This window comes from Nycticebus coucang, chromosome 7, assembly GCF_027406575.1.
Source record: "Nycticebus coucang isolate mNycCou1 chromosome 7, mNycCou1.pri, whole genome shotgun sequence".
In the NCBI taxonomy this organism is placed as follows: domain Eukaryota; kingdom Metazoa; phylum Chordata; class Mammalia; order Primates; family Lorisidae; genus Nycticebus; species Nycticebus coucang.
The window spans coordinates 113,788,286-113,805,899 of record NC_069786.1 but is presented as its reverse complement, the minus strand read 5'-3'; the positions used below and the strand labels follow the sequence as shown (position 1 = coordinate 113,805,899).

Here is a 17,614-nt window from a genome sequence, read left to right as displayed (position 1 = left end):
TTTTCAAATAGGTTAGAGGTTCTGAGGTCTGGGTAACTTCCCTTCTGAGCTACCACCCACTCTATCTTTGAAAGGTGCTTACACAATTGTCTTTCGACCCGGGGGTTCAGACTGGCAAAAACTGAGACAGAGAGCAAGAGCTAACCAATGCTCTGCAGTCTGAGCCCAACGGTGGCCTCGAGTACCTGAAGGGAATTATTGAACCCTTAGGCTGTCAAAAAAATTAATTCTCACTTGAGAAGCTAAACATGGATGACATTAATAATAATCACAATAACAGCAGCTTACTGAAAGCTTACAATACACCAGATATTATGCTAAGAGCTGAACAAGAACCTCATTAATCTTTGCAACCTTCTGGGGTAGGTATTACTTCCAAGATACCAAAGACAAACACAGGTTTGAAGGCTTAAGAAATTTGCCCCAAGTACCTCCAGTAATAAGTGACAGATGTGGATCTGGGAGTGAAATTCAGGCCTGTCATACTCAGAGGTCTCTGAGCAACCACCCTGCTACACTCTTAGAGACCCAAAAGGACTTTGAAAGAAACTTTTAGTCATCATATCTGCCTCTGTGGGTCTGATCAGTAGGATCACAGTGTTCCTGATTTATAGGTCTTTGGGATAAACTTTGCATATTTTCTGCATTCATTACACCATCTCAGGCTGTGTCCAAGTCTTAGCCAGCACCCCTCTTCCCCCATTCCTGGAGGCATCTGGAGGCATCATGTTAACATATCTGGTTTATAAACTCACTGGCTCTATATTCTCTAGCCCTTTCATTCAATGTCCTAAATTCTGTAGGAGGCTGTAAGGAAGGGAAGACAGCAAGGTGTGCTGAAGGTTAAAGACCAGGCAGAGAACTATCAAAAATGAGATATGCAAACTCTTTACACTACCTGTAGGATCTTTCAAAACCCAGTTATGTTGCCCTTGGTCATCCTGATATGGAGATTATGAACTTGGGTTCTAATTATATTAAGAAGCCTTGTCCAAGTTACCTCCCTTCCCTGAGTCTCAGCTCCCTCATCTGTACAAAGAGTTAGGAATAAGTCCATCCAAGGCTGTTTTTAGCATTCCCAGAGATCACACACCTGCAGGGTTCAGCACAGTAACTGTTCCAAACTTGTAGCTGCTATTTGTAGTACCCTGCCGTTGGCCGCCAGCCTAGTCCTTCTCACTTTTGCTATGCTGGGTGAATCGGTGTGCTGCCCTTTCTGACAGGCTCAAAAGCGTTCCTGCTTCTGGAACTCTCTTCTGACGTTGCTCCCCTTCCCATTTCATGAGCAGGTCAAATGGCCTTGAAAAGAAGCATGATTAATCACTTTTAACTGAGCATCAGCTGTGCACAGAACAGTAGGCTAGGCGCGGAGGGACTGGATTCTTATGGAGTAGAGCATGTAGTTGAGGAGGAGGTAGGACCAACACTCACAAAGGACTGGGCTGCGCGAATATAGTCCCGTACAGAACTAAGTGTCGTGCTGGCACCGAGGACAATCGCTACAGTTGCTGAAACTATAAGCCAGTCGTCCATCCACGTGCCTGTCAGAGATTTATCAAAGGTCTGGGCACATAAGGAATCTCATACTTGGTCATAAACACAACCTGTCAGGGTCGTGCTGCGGGCACTCTGTGTGGGTGCACGGGGGTGGCAATGATTTCTGTGTGGGCTGCTATTTCCATTCCCAGAGGGCAGAGCTCATGTTTGGGCTTGTAGGGTGTTTCTCACTCAATAAACAAAGAGTGGCCATAACCGGGCTGGGGCAGAACAGCGAGGGGAAAGAGCACTGAACCAGATGTCAAGAGACCGGGTCTCAATTCCGTTAGGACCACAGACTCCTTGATGACCTTGAGCAAGTCCTTTGCCTTTCTATTCATAAAATAAGGGAGGTGAATCAAATCAGGGTGTTTTTTTTTGTTTTGTTTTGTTCTTTTTTTGTAGAGACAGTCTCACTTTATGGCCCTCGGTAGAGTGCCGTGGCCTCACACAGCTCACAGCAACCTCCAACTCCTGGGCTTAAGCGATTCTCCTGCCTCAGCCTCCCGAGTAGCTGGGACTACAGGCGCCCGCCACAACGCCCGGCTATTTTTGGTTGCAGTTTGGCCGGGGCCAGGTTTGAACCTGCCACCCTTGGTATATGGGGCTGGCGCCTTACCGACTGAGCCACAGGCGCCACCGAAATCAGGGGTTTTTACACTGTGTTCCACAGCACCTTGGGGTGTCTAGAAATTCTAGAGGTCAAATGTATGAGTGGGTCAAGAAAATAGGTGCATGGTGGGCCTGGACTCTGGGTTACCTCTCTCTCTTCCTGCTCTGGCCCACAGCAGCCCTGTTTATGGCTTTTTACATACAGAGGTTCTTGGGTAGCTCTCTTGGAAAAATCACCAAATTTGTCTCCCTCCACACCAAATGAGTTCCAGAGAGTGGAAGTCACTTGCTCACTTAGCAGCAGAGATGGTACTAAAGTCTGTTTGCAGATAATGCTAACAATCATTGGTTATCCAGGGAGAAACCTCACTCCTCATCTCCTACAGATTTGAAGGAAAATCATGGTTCCTGAATTCTGAAAAGGAGCAAGAGGAAGGTAGAGGAGAGGGTAGGGCCTGAGCCCCAGCCCTGACAGTGGCACCTGAAGTCCATGAAGTGCCCAGAGCAGAAGCTGGCATGGGGTTGGGTCCTTGCTGACTCCACTCTCTGTTGACAAAGCAAGAGGCCCAAGCCAAGGGAAAGAGGTTATTGGTCACTCTGAGGACTTTCTCTCACTTTCTGCACCACCAGCATCTTGGCTACTCTCCCGAAAGTCAATTTGGCATGCAACTAAGGTTTCTTCTTTCTTTCTTTTTAATTAATACATTATATTGGGTGGCTCCTGTGGCTCAGTGGGTAGGGCACCGGCCCCATATACCAAGGGAGGCAGATTCGAACCCGGCCCCAGCCAAACTGCAACAAAAAAATAGCCAGGCGTTGTGGTGGGTGCCTGTAGTCTCACCTACTTGGGAGGCTGAGGCAAGAGAATCACCTAAGCCCTAGAGTTGGAGGTTGTTGTGAGCTGTGACACCACAGCACTCTACTGAGGGTGATAAAGTGGGACTCTGTTTCTAAAAAAAAAAAATTAATACATTATATTTTCTATAGGAAAAAAAGCAGAAAATACAAAGAACTCCTCTAAATCCCCTCTCCACTTTTGCATTAGTGTGGTACATTCATTACAGTTGATGAGCCAATATCGACGCATTATTAACTAAAGTACATAGTTGATATTAATGGTGCATTCTTTTTTTTTTTTTTTTTCAGACAGAGTTCCACTCTTGTTGCCCTGGGTAGAGTGCCATGGCATCATAGCTCACAGAAACCTCAGACTCTTAGGCTCAAGCTATCGTCTTGCTCTAGCCTCCCAAGTAGCTGGGACTACAGGCAACCACTACAATGCCCAGCAGTTTTTCTATTTTTAGAGATGGGATCTCACTTTTGCTCTGGCTGGTCTTGAACTCCTCAGCTCCCAGAGTGCTAGGATTACAGGCTTGAGCCACCACGCTCAAGGTTTACGCTCTGTGCTATATTGAGCATTTGCGTGCTCACAAATGCATAATATCATGTATTTGCCATTACAGTATCATATAGAGGACAAGTTTCACTGCCCTAAAAGTCCCCTGTGCTCCCCCATTCACTTTTTCTCTCTTTCCCACCCTCCTAGAAACAACTGATATTTTAACTTACTCTATAGTTTTGTCTTTTCCAGAATATCACATAGTTGGAATCATACAGAATATGACTTTTCAGAATGTGGCTTCCTTTACTAAGCAATATGCATTCAAGGTTCCTCCCTATCTTTTTGTGGCCTGATAGCTCATTTCTTTGTATCGCTGAATAATATTCCATTGTGTGGCAGTACCACAATCATGTTCATTCACAAATGGATGTGGAAGGATGTCTTGGTCACTTTGAAATGTTGACAATTATGAATAAAGCTGCTATAAACATTCATTGATTCATGAGCAGGCTTTCATGTGGACATAAGTTTTCTGCTCATTTAGATAAATGCCTAGGAGAGCAATTGCTGCATCATATGCTAAGACTATGTTTAGCTTTGTAAGAAACTACCAAACTGTCTTCCAACGTGGCTGTACCATTTTGCATTCCCACTGTCACGGTGTTTTTATTTGCTAAAAAAAAAAGTCACTTAGTGTCATTCTAAGTAAAGAAAAAATTAAAATTTAAATTACTAGCATGAATTTTATTCTTTTTTTTGTATATTATGCAATGTCAGTTTTAAAAGCCTTAATTCATATGCAGAACACTGAAATTACACAATCTGTATGTTGCCACTCATTCCTGCATATTTATCCCATTCTTACCACAAGGGCAGAAACAAGGCACAAATTTCACTCAAATGTCTCTGATAAGTGCGCATTTTACCAGCACCCTCTACCTTTGATTTAATGTTGCATGAGGAGGGGCTCAAAGGACAAGGAGCTATGCATTGCCCTGTGCTCCCCTTCCCCTCTATGCCATCATTTACAGCACAGGTGGTTAGCCAATGCAGGGAAGCCTCAGGACGAAGGAGCTTCCTTGGTCCTTCTATTTCCCAGAATACCATTTTACCTTCCTCCACCATTTGAAACAAGTTCTGATTTGAATGGAGAGCATGGCCTTTCAGGGCAGACAGCACCACACTTGGTCAGTCTTGGTCATGTTGATAGAGAACAGGAATAAGCACTCACGGTGTTCAATGAGACTCAAAGCCACCAGTTCCCAGAATGCAAGTATCTTGTACCTGTTGGAACTTTGTTCAATTGCCACGCACAGTGGGTGTGTCTGCTGGGATTCCAGGCTCCTGGGCATTCCAAACACTCCAGCAGCAATGGAGGACACACACATATTGCACAAACCTCCTCTGCTCCCAAGCAAGCTCGATTGTCCTACCAGTCTTCATTTACAAAACACAAGTTCAAAGGTAAAATTATTATAGATTTCAAGATGGCCAGCAGAGCACTGACTTGAGCGCTGATCACCGTGGTCACTGAGACCGCACAGGCGAGCCCCTGTGAAGCCAGCACAGCATTTCCTTCTGCTATATCTGCCCTTCTCCATCATAGATTATAGCTCTGTCTTGATGTAGGACAAAAGAACTCCCTCCTACCATCTGCCTAATGTTCAAACCAGGACGCTGAATTTGTCCGGCATCTTCTCTCTCCCCCAAAGACCACATTCTATCTCCGACCCCTATCAGTTCTCCTGCGGAAGCACCTCTTCAATCTTCCCACGTCCAGTCCCCACTGAGGCCACCTGGTTATGCTGCAATTGCTGCTCAAGCTGCCTGATGGATTTCCCTGCCTCCTGTTGCTCCCTTCTAATGGAATCCCCAGCCAGAGTGAGCTTTCTCAAAAGAAAATGGGATCAGTTACTTTTCTGCATAAAACCCTTCATTGCCTTCCAGAGTCCTCAAGATCAAGGCTTATTCTATGCCTTACAAGAGTCTTTCTAATCTGACTCCTGCCTCCAGCAACACTCTTCACTGTTCATCTCTCATTTTGGTGCCCTCTAAAAATTGAACAATGTACACATCTTTGTTCAAGAAGTTCATTCCTCCCCAATGCATGTGTATTCCACCTCCATTGTCTAGCACTTTTAGAGCTATATTGCAGTTACTTGCCCACATCTCACACTAGAGTCTAAGCTCAGAGGGCAGGGGCTTTGTCTGGATTACTGTAGTGTACCTGGCACTCTGAGTGCAGTGACTGTCACATAGTTATCACTCAATAAAAATATATTGAAAGAACAAGCTCTCCCCCGACTATCCCCAAACCAGATGTGTCCTCATGCCCATGCCAACAAGATAAAAGCTTTTGAGTGGGTGATGGGATGACTTGAGTGGTACCCAATCCCTTGCCTCACTTCCTTGGGGCAAGCCTCTTCTAATTCACTCACATTCCTTGGCAGGCTGTGCATGATTCTTTACTGGAGTTTCTTCATCAAATGCTCTCCAACTTTTCATTGTCAACAACAGTTCAGAAGAACAGCAAATACATAAGAATACCAATCTGTATACAGAGAGTTTTCAGGGATATTTCCCCAACCCAAAGAATGCCTTTGTTTGACCCAATTGAAAGTAGGGTGAGGGAATATGATCGAGCATTAGAGAGGGCAAAAAAAGGCGGGGGAGAAGGGGACGAAAAATTTACGCCATTTCCAAAAAAGGTCAACACTGTACACAGGATGGTTAATCCAGAATGAAATAACAAGCATTTGCTCGAAACTGATTTAACACTTTTCTCAAGTCTCTTACATTGTTGCAAAACCTCTCTGTGCTATTAAAAAAAGAGAAAAGATGAAAGAAAAGGAAAAAAAACCCCTAAGAACAGCAGTTTGAAGTTGAGAACAAAGAGTCCCAGAATAGGTTCATTTCCACACTCGGTCACTGCAAAACAATCCTTTGGAAATTGCTTTTTCGTCAACAAGCCTATTTATCTTGTCTCACTAGAGACAACAATGCAAGAGCTCCCCCCCAGCTTCTGTACCAAGTTCAAATCCTCAGCCTGCTTTAGAGGTCATTCTTCATCTCAGCCTCTGCCTCTCACCCCAATCTACCTTGCATGTAACCCACCATAGATCCCTTGTTAAGCAGGCTCCACTCCTGCTCACAGGTCCTGGGAACACTCACACTCATGTGGTCTTGATGGCTTCTCCTATGGTATTTTCAACTCCAATGGATCTCAGTCTTCTCTCTCCGGTTTCTTTTATAAAGTTTCTCTTTGTGTTTGGTGTTCTGTCTAGATGTGGTGTATCTTATAGAATGTTTGGTCCCATTATCTAGTGTGGGGTTCATTGTAATTCCTGAATCTAACATTCTTATTTGTCATAAATCCTCACCCCATTTTCTCTGTTTGCTCTTCTGGAACTCCTCTCACAAATATGTTAGACTTTCTCATTTTATCCTCCATGTATCCTAATATCTCTTTCAGAGTTTTCAATTCTGGTCTCTATACAGATGATCTCCTAGCTTTGTCCCCAGGTTTTCTAATTCTTTCTCAACCATGTATAATCTACTATTTAGTCTGTTCACTGAATTTTAAATTTTAATGAGTAAGGCTTTCTTTTAATTTCTAAGAAAGATTACTATTTATTTTATCATAAAATCTGCCTGATTTTATCCATTTTCCAGATATTTATGTTTTCAAAGCTTTATTTTGTTTTATTTATTTATTTACTTTTGGCCAATTTTTAAATACAGCTCTATTTAAGACATTGCATTTTTCACTCACAATACAGGGCTTTAAAGTGCACTGTTATTTGCTTCCCCTGTGCACTTGTTCCATATTCAAGTATTGAGAATGCCCAGTAATTCACTCTAGCAGCCCAACTTTAAAGGTGTCACATAATTTGCTACAAATTTGGATCCTTCAATATTTTACTGTGGGGCCAAAGGAAGCACCAGAAGGAGGAGCACCACCACCAGGAAGCCCCCAGGCATTCCTCCTGTACTCTGGTACAACTTGCTAATGATGGGATTGCAGCCTTTCTCCAGCTCCTTCTGCTGATGTTTAAATTCTTCCTTCTCTGTGGTCTGGTTCTTATCAAGCCAGTTGATAATTTCGTTACACTTGTCAAGAGTCTTCTGTTTGTCCTCATCATTGATTTTGCCTTGAAGTTTCTCATCTTCAACAGCTGCTTTGATGTTGAATAGGACTCAAGTGAATTCTTTGATGTTGTCCCTCTGATTCTCATCTTCAGCCCTATACTTCTCAGCTTCCTGGACTATACATTCAATGTCTTTCTTGCTCAAATGACCCTTGTGATTAGTAATGGTCATCTTATTCTCTTTTCCTGTACTCTTATCCACAGCAGAGACATTAAGAATGCCATTGGCATCAATATCAAAAGTAACTTCAATCTGAGGAACACCATGGGGGGCAGGAGGCATGCCTGCGAGTTCAATCTTGCCAAGCAAGTTATCATCCTTGGTCCTGGCACACTCACCTTCCTAAACCTGAACAAGCACACCAGGGTGGCTGTCAGAATAGGTAGTGAAAGTCTGTGTCTCCTTGGTAGAAATGGTAGTATTGTGCTTAATGAGCACAGTCATAATTCCATCAGCAGTTTCAATACCAAGAGAAGGAGGACTGACATCCAGTAGTAGCAAATCTTAAACATTACCAGATAGGATGGCCACCTGGACAGATGCACCTTAAGCGACAGCCTCATCAGGGTTGATACTTATTCAATTCTTTTTCATTGAAGAAGTCTTGTAGAAGCTTTTGAATCTTGGGGATATGGGTATAACCACCACGCAGGACAATGTCATGAATCTGTGACTTGTCTAATTTGGTATCTAGAAGGTCTTTCTCAGCTCAGTGCCTGTAGCTCAGTGTCTGGGGCACCAGCCACATATACTGGGGCTGGCTGGTTAGAACCCAGCCCAGGCCTGCCAAACAACAACAACTACAAAAAAAAAAAAAAAAAAAATACCCAGGTATTGTGGCAGGCACCTGTAGTCCCAGCTACAGGTGGGAGGAGGCTGAGGCAAGAGAATCACTTGAGCTCAAGAATTTGAGGTTGCTGTGAGCTGTGATGCCACAACATTCTACCGAGGGTGACATAGTAAGACTCTGTCTCAAAAAAAAAAAAAAATACACACACACACATATATATATATATATATGAGCTTTCTCTACAGGGTTCAGGTTGCTGTGGAACAGATCAGCATTCACTTCTTCAAATTGGGTACAGGTAATGGAGGTATAGAAGTCAATTTCTTCATAAAGGAAATCAATCTCAATCCTGGCCGGGATGCTGGAAGATCAAGTACATTTAGCACATTCACAAGCAGCACAGAAGTGAGCGACAGCTCTCTTATTCTCACTGATGTCCTTCTTATGTTTGCACTTAAACTCAGCAATAAAATTGTTGACCACTGGGTTGTCAAAGTCTTCTCCACCCAAGTGAGTATCGCCAGCTATAGATTTGACCTCAAAGATTCCATCCTCGGGGGCGGCGCCTGTGGCTCAGTCGGTAAGGCTCTGGCCCCATATACCGAGGGTGACGGGTTCAAACCCGGCCCCGGCTGAACTGCAACCAAAAAATAGCCGGGTGTTGTGGCGGGCGCCTGTAGTCCCAGCTACTCGGGAGGCTGAGGCAAGAGAATCGCTTAAGCCCAGGAGTTGGAGGTTGCTGTGAGCTGTGTGACGCCACGGCACTCTACCTAGGGCCATAAAGTGAGACTCTGTCTCTACAAAAAATAAATAAATAAATAAATAAATAAATAAAATAAAATAAAAAAAAAGATTCCATCCTCAATAGTGAAGATTGACACATCAAAAGTGCCACCTCCAAGCTCAAAGATCAGCACATTTCTTTCAGCTCCAATATTTTTGTCTAAGCCATAAGCAGTAGCAACAGCAGTTGGCTCATTAATAATTTTTTTTTTTTCTTTTTTTTTTATTGTTGGGGATTCATTGAGGGTACAATAAGCCAGTTACACTGATTGCAATTGTTAGGTAAAGTCCCTCTTGCAATCATGTCTTGCCCCCATAAAGTGTGACACACACTAAGGCCCCACCCCCCTCCCTCCCTCTCTCTTTCTGCTTCCCCCCCCCCATAACCTTAATTGTCATTAATTGTCCTCATATCAAGATTGAGTACATAGGATTCATGCTTCTCCATTCTTGTGATGCTTTACTAAGAATAATGTCTTCCACTTCCATCCAGGTTAATACGAAGGATGTAAAGTCTCCATTTTTTTTAATGGCTGAATAGTATTCCATGGTATACATATACCACAGCCTGTTAATCCATTCCTGGGTTGGTGGGCATTTAGGCTGTTTCCACATTTTGGCAACTGTAAATTGAGCTGCAATAAACAGTCTAGTACAAGTGTCCTTATGATAAAAGGATTTTTTTCCTTCTGGGTAGATGCCCAGTAATGGGATTGCAGGATCGAATGGGAGGTCTAGGTTGAGTGCTTTGAGGTTTCTCCATACTTCCTTCCAGAAAGGTTGTACTAGTTTGCAGTCCCACCAGCAGTGTAAAAGTGTTCCCTTCTCTCCACATCCACGCCAGCATCTGCAGTTTTGAGATTTTGTGATGTGGGCCATTCTCTCTGGGGTTAGATGATATCTCAGGGATGTTTTGATTTGCATTTCTCTAATATATAGAGATGATGAACATTTTTTCATGTGTTTGTTAGCCATTCGTCTGTCGTCTTTAGAGAAAGTTCTATTCATGTCTCTTGCCCATTGATATAAGGGATTGTTGGCTTTTTTCATGTGGATTAATTTGAGTTCTCTATAGATCCTGGTTATCAAGCTTTTGTCTGATTGAAAATATGCAAATATCCTTTCCCATTGTGTGGGTTGTCTCTTTGCTTTGGTTATCGTCACCTTAGCTGTACAGAAGCTTTTCAGTTTAATGAAGTCCCATTTGTTTATTTTTGTTGTTGTTGCAATTGCCATGGCAGTCTTCTTCATGAAGTCTTCCCCCAGGCCAATATCTTCCAGTGTTTTTCCTATGCTTTCTTGGAGGATTTTTATTGTTTCGTGCCTTAAATTTAAGTCCTTTATCCATCTTGAATCCATTTTTGTGAGTGGGGAAAGGTGTGGGTCCAGTTTCAGTCTTTTACACGCAGACATCCAATTCTCCCAACACCATTTATTGAATAGGGAGTCTTTCCCCCAAGGTAAGTTCTTGTTTGGTTTATCAAAGATTAGGTGGTTGTAAGATGTTAGTTTCATTTCTTGGTGTTCAATTCGATTCCAAGTGTCTATGTCTCTGTTTTTGTGCCAGTACCATGCTGTCTTGAGCACTATGGCTTTGTAGTACAGACTAAAATCTGGTATGCTGATGCCCCCAGCTTTATTTTTGTTACTAAGAACTGCCTTAGCTATACGGGGTTTTTTCCGGTTCCATACAAAACGCAGAATCATTTTTTCCAAATCTTGAAAGTACGATGTAGGTACTTTGATAGGAATGGCATTGAATAGGTAGATTGCTTTGGGAAGTATAGACATTTTAACAATGTTGATTCTTCCCATCCATGAGCATGGTATGTTCTTCCATTTGTTAATATCCTCTGCTATTTCCTTTCTGAGGAGTTCATAGTTTTCTTTATAGAGGTCCTTCACCTCCTTCGTTAGGTATATTCCTAGGTATTTCATTTTCTTTGAAACTATGGTGAAGGGAGTTGTGTCCTTAATTAGCTTCTCCTCTTGACTGTTATTGGTGTATACAAAGGCTACTGACTTGTGGACATTGATTTTATATCCTGAAACATTACTGTATTTTTTGATGACTTCTAGTAGTCTTGTGGTTGAGTCTTTGGGGTTCTCTAAGTATAAGATCATGTCGTCAGCAAAGAGGGAGAGTTTGACCTCCTCTGCTCCCATTTGGATTCCCTTTATTTCCTTGTCTTGCCTAATTGTATTGGCTAGAACTTCCAGCACTATGTTGAATAGTAAAGGTGACAGAGGACAACCTTGTCTGGTTCCAGTTCTAAGAGGAAAAGCTTTGAGTTTTACTCCATTCAGTAAAATATTGGCTGTGGGTTTGTCATAGATAGCTTCAATCAGTTTTAGAAATGTGCCACCTATGCCTATACTCTTCAGTGTTCTAATTAGAAAAGGATGCTGGATTTTATCAAATGCTTTTTCTGCATCTATTGAGAGGATCATGTGATCTTTATTTTTGCCTCTGTTAATATGGTGGATAACGTTTATGGACTTGCGTATGTTGAACCAGCCTTGCATCCCTGGGATGAAGCCTGCTTGATCATGATAAATGACTTTTTTGATGATAAGCTGTAATCTATTGGCTAGGATTTTGTTGAGAATTTTTCCATCTATATTCATGAGTGAGATTGGTCTGAAATTCTCCTTTTTGTTTGGGTCTTTTCCTGGTTTTGGTATCAGGGTGATGTTTGCTTCATAGAATGTGTTGGGGAAGATTCCTTCTTCCTCAATTTTTTGGAATAATTTCTGCAGTACAGGAATAAGCTCTTCCTTGAAGGTTTGATAGAATTCTGGAGTGAAGCCATCTGGACCAGGGCATTTTTTAGTTGGAAGCTTTTTTATTGTTTCTTTGATCTCAGTGCTTGAAATTGGTCTGTTCAGGAGGTCTATTTCTTCCTGGCCAAGTCTAGGGAGAGGGTGTGATTCCAAATATTGATCCATTTCCTTCACATTGTCAAATTTCTGGGCATACAGTTTCTGGTAGTATTCAGAGATGATCTCTTGTATCTCTGTGGGATCAGTTGTTATTTCCCCTTTATCATTTCTGATTGAGGTTACTAGAGATTTTACTTTTCTATTTCTAGTTAGTCTGGCCAATGGTTTATCTATTTTATTTATTTTTTCAAAAAACCAACTCCTTGTTTCATTAATTTTCTGAATGATTCTTTTGTTTTCAATTTCATTGATCTCTGATTTGATTTTGGAGATTTCTTTTCTTCTACTGAGTTTAGGCTTAGATTGTTCTTCTTTTTCCAATTCCATAAGGTCTCTTGTGAGATTGTTGATGTGCTCTCTGTCTGTTTTTCGAATGTAGGCATCTAAAGCGATGAATTTTCCTCTCAAAACTGCTTTTGCAGTATCCCACAGGTTTTGGTAGCTTGTGTCTTCATTGTTGTTATGCTTAAGGAAGTTAGTGATTTCCTGTTTGATTTCTTCCTGCACCCATCTGTTATTCAACAGAAGATTGTTTAATTTCCATGCCTTTGGATGGGGTCGAGCATTTTTGTTAGAGTTGAGTTCCACCTTTAGTGCCTTATGGTCTGAAAAGATACAAGGTAAAATTTCAATTCTTTTGATTCTGTTGATATTTGTTTTGTGTCCCAGGATATGATCAATTTTGGAGAATGTTCCATGGGGTGATGAGAAGAATGTATATTCTTTATCTTTGGGGTGGAGTGTTCTATATGCGTCTATCAAGCATAATTGTTCTAGGGTCTCATTTAAATCTCTTATATCTTTGTTTAATTTCTGTTTAGAGGATCTGTCCAGCTCTGTAAGAGGTGTGTTAAAGTCCCCTGTTATGATGGTATTATCAGATATCATATTGCTCAGACTGAGTAAGGTCTGTTTCAAGAATCTGGGAGCATTTAAATTTGGTGCATAGATATTTAGAATTGAAATGTCTTCTTGTTGTAGTTTTCCCTTGACCAATATAAAGTGACCATCTTTGTCTTTTTTGACTTTAGTTGCTTTAAATCCACATGTATCTGAAAATAAGATTGCAACTCCTCTTTTCTTCTGAATTCCATTTGCCTGAAAAATTGTCTTCCAACCCTTGACTCGGAGCTTTAATTTGTCTTTTGAAGCCAGGTGTGTTTCTTGCAGACAGCAAATGGATGGCTTGTGTTTTTTAATCCAGTCAGCCAATCTATGTCTCTTCAGTGGGGAATTCAAGCCATTAACATTTATGGAGATAATTGATAAGTGTGGTAGTATTCTATTCGTCTTATTTGGTGAGAGTCCATTGCTTAGTTTTATCTTTTGCATCAGTGTGGAGGTTAGGTTCTGTCCTTTGATTTCTGAGTTCTTACTTTGCTGCTGATCCATTGTGGTGGTCAGTGTGCAGAACAGGTTGAAGTATTCCCTGTAGAGCTGGTCTTGTTGTGGTGAATTTCCTCAATGTTTGTATATCCGTAAATGATTTGATTTCTCCGTCAATTTTGAAGCTTAGCTTAGCAGGGTACAGAATTCTGGGCTGAAAATTGTTCTGTTTAAGTAGATTAAAGGTAGATGACCATTGTCTTCTTGCTTGGAAAGTTTCATTAGAGAAGTCTGAGGTCACTCTGATGGATTTGCCCCTGTAGGTCAACTGGCGCTTACTCCTGGCAGCTTGCAGAATCTTTTCTTTTGTCTTGACTTTGGACAGGTTCATCACAATGTGTCTTGGAGAAGCTCGGTTAGAGTTGAGGCGACCTGGGGTCCGATAGCCCTCTAAAAGCAGTGTGTCAGAATCTTTGGTGATGTTTGGGAAATTTTCTTTTATAATATTCTCTAGTATGGCTTCCATTCCTCTGGGGCATTCTTCTTCCCCTTCTGGAATTCCTATAACTCGTATGTTGGAACGTTTCATAAAGTCCCATAATTCTGACAGTGAACGTTCTGCTTTCTCTCTCTTCTTTTCTGCCTCTTTTACTATCTGAGTTATCTCAAAAACTTTGTCTTCTACCTCTGAAATTCTTTCTTCTGCATGGTCTAACCTGTTGCTGATACTTTCCATTGCATCTTTAAGTTCCCTGATTGACTGTTTCATTTCCTTCAGCTCTGCTATATCCTTTTTATATTCTTCATATCGTTCATCTCTGATTTGATTCTGTTTTTGGATTTCCTTTTGGTTATTTTCCACTTTATTAGCAGTTTCCTTCATTGTTTCCATCATTTTTTTCATTGTTTTCAACATGTGTATTCTAAATTCCCTTTCTGTCATTCCTAACATTTCTGTATAGGTGGAATCCTCTGCAGTAGCTACCTCATGGTCCCTTGGCGGGGTTGTTCTGGACTGGTTCTTCATGTTGCCTGGAGTTTTCTGCTGATTCTTCCTCATGAGTGATTTCTTTTATCTGTTTCCTTGCCCTAATTTTCCTTTCACTTCCTCTTGCTCTTTAAGTTCTTGTGCCTGTGGAAGTTGTGGGCGGGTTTAGACGGGTTGAACACACGCGACCACTTGCCGGTTTTCCACTGTTTTAGTCCTCCTCTTGGGGTCCAGAAGTCTCTCGCTGACTCCCTGTATCCTCATAGGAGTGATGATAGGTAGTTCCCACCAGCCAGAGATGCCTGGAGTCCTATCTCCCCAGACTCCGCTCATTAATAATTTTTAGAATACTGACACCAGCAATGGTTCCAGCATCTTTGAAAGCCTGATGCTGAGAGTCATTAAAGTTGGCACTGTGATCACAGCATTGGTAAGTTTCTCCGAGACAGGCTTCTGCGATTTCCTTTATCTTTGTCAGAACCATGGACGACGCTTCCGCTGGATAGAAACTTTTTGTCTCTCCCTTATATTCTACTTGGACCTTGGGCCTGCCCGCATCATTTGCCACCATGAAGGGCCAATGCTTCATATCAGACTGGACAACAGCATCATTAAACCTGCGTCCAATCAGACACTTGGCATCAAAAACTGTGTTCATGGGGTTCATTGCAACTTGATTTTTTTGCACATCACCAATCAATCACTCAGTGTCAGCAAAGGCAACATACTTCAGAGTGGTTCAGTTTCCCTGATCACTGGCAATTATCTCTACTTTTCCATACTGGAAGACACCCACACAAGAGTAGCTGGTGCCAAGATCAATACCAACTGCAAGTGCTTTAGACATGGTTGTTTATTCGTAAAGTTCTCTCAGGTTTCGAAGAACACACCAAAGACCCAGGAGCTACCGCTACATTCAAGGAGACTCCTTATTTTATTTTATTAATAATTTTAACACACTTTGTTTATGGTCTCCTCTGATAGTTATACAATCAAAGGTTCTGGAAGATCTATTTCTGTCCTGTTGTTTGTTGGGCCTGCAGACTTGCTTGTGTTTTTTTCTTGTGTGTTGTATGAATTTCAGATTGTGAGCTCATGTCCAGTGGGGCTTTAATCTGGCAAAACCAGTATAATCAAGCTGTTTGCTTCTAACTGAGTATAATTGGCCCAGACCAAATTTTATGTTATTTCTTAGCCTAGGGATTTCTAGGTTGTGCAGGAACTATTTATTCAAACCCCAAACCCACGAAAGGCTCATGCCAGTGGTTTTGAATTCTTAAGGGAGACATTTTCCCCTCCTGACCTAGAGCTCAGTCCAAGATAAACATGCCTACTTCTTGGTTCTCTATGCTAGAGATTGAATTTTTATGCTTTACAGTTGTTTAAAGGACATTGTCCTTCAGGGTCCTGGCTTTATGTTGAAGTCTCAGTGCCAACGCGCCACCTCCCACAGGCTCAAGACTTGGGTTTCTGTCCCTGAACATGAACAGTCTCAGGGTCCAAGCCTCTGTGTAAACAGTACCAACTCTAACACCAGCACCGCTGATCTGGGGTGGCCACTAGGAACAGCCTATGTGTTCACTTTCCTAATTTTCATTTCCCTCTTGGTTTCTAGTTCCTAAGAATTTTTGTGCCCTTAGCTTTGTTAATAACAGATAATATTTCTTATCTATAAGCACTGGGCGCCATGCTAAGTGCTTATAGTATATACTAACTCCTTTGCCTCATGCAACACCCTTTCTGGTACCTGCCATTACTATCAGTCCCATTTTGATATAAGGAAATTGGGATACAGAGAAGTAAGGTAACTTGCCCCAGGTCTCAACTTTGCTAAGGGAAAAGCTTAGATTTGAAACTCAGGCAGACTGGCCTCAAAGCTCGTGCTGTTAACCCAGGCTTTTTATTGTTGTCTTATCTAGAACATTTAGGTGTTTTTCTATTAGGAAATTGCTGAGACTCCCTATTACAGTTTCACACTACTTTTCCCCAACCATCTGAATCAAGAATATTGAATGCACATCAATAGGTGTGAATTCTGTCCAATAATTTCCACAACCTGGAAATTATTACTAGCTGGTCCCACAGAGAAAATCTTGAACTCCACACTTTGGGGGAGAAGTCAAAATCTAGGCTCAATCATGAGCACTTTTTCTGCTAACTCAAAGAAAATGACTCACCTTTGGGGAAATTTTAATACATCACAGGAATTTAGAAACAGTCTTTTTCAAAGCATAGTACATGAACCATCTGCACTCAGGATCAACTCAAGGTACTTCTTAAAAATGCAGATGACAAACAGCTGGCGTTGTGGCGGGCGCCTGTAGTCCCAGCTACTCGGGAGGCTGAGGCAGGAAAATCAACTAAGCCCAGGAGTTGGAGGTTGCTGTGAGCTATGTGATGCCAGGGCACTCTACCGAGGGCAATAAAGTGAAACTCTGTCTCTACCAAAAACAAAAAAAAAAAAATGCAGATGATGATACCCTACACCAAACCTAAGGAATCAAGATTTCTGAGGTCAGGTCCAGTAATCGATCTTTAAAAATAAGCTTTGCCTCAGGTTCTATTTCTAATGTGCCCCAGAGTTTAAGAACCACTGCTCAGCATTTGCTTTGGAACCCAACCTGGGTCCAAGTTCCTTCTCAAAGTCTGACCATAACAGGCATATCAAAGTCCCCTTTACCTTCCTTTTATGATGTGGTACCACACACTCAATGCACAGATGAGGAAACCAGCCCACAGAAGGTGGTCCTCTGCTGGAATTCCTCTCATCATGCCAACATTCACTATATAACTATGATATAATAAATTTGGGGGACTGTTTGTCTATCTCCACATATAGTCCATGAAGGTAAAACGTACTCTTTGGTCAGCTTTGCCTCCCAGACACATAGCCGGCACCTGACCGAGGCAATCACTCAAAGTTAGTTGACTGGTTGACAAATTAATTTAAACTGTTCAATAGCTCTCTGCTAATCAATAGTGCTGTGAGGGCTAGAACCTAGGTCTTAAATTATCTCAAGAAACCTCTAAATCATCCAACCCTGTGGTTCTAGTAGTCATTTTTCTTCTGTTCTTTTGGGGACAAGTAGAATTTCATTTTGGCCAAAGAGATTCAAGGTACAGGAAGGAAATGCATTCCTTTAAC

At 41.9% G+C, this 17,614-nt stretch overlaps 1 pseudogene; it reads right to left on the bottom strand.

Annotated features, from left to right (window-relative positions):
• Positions 1 to 7,400: 7,400 nt before the first annotated feature.
• LOC128589775 (heat shock cognate 71 kDa protein-like) lies at positions 7,401 to 15,316 on the bottom strand (annotated as a pseudogene).
• Between the last annotated feature and the right edge of the window lie 2,298 nt (positions 15,317 to 17,614).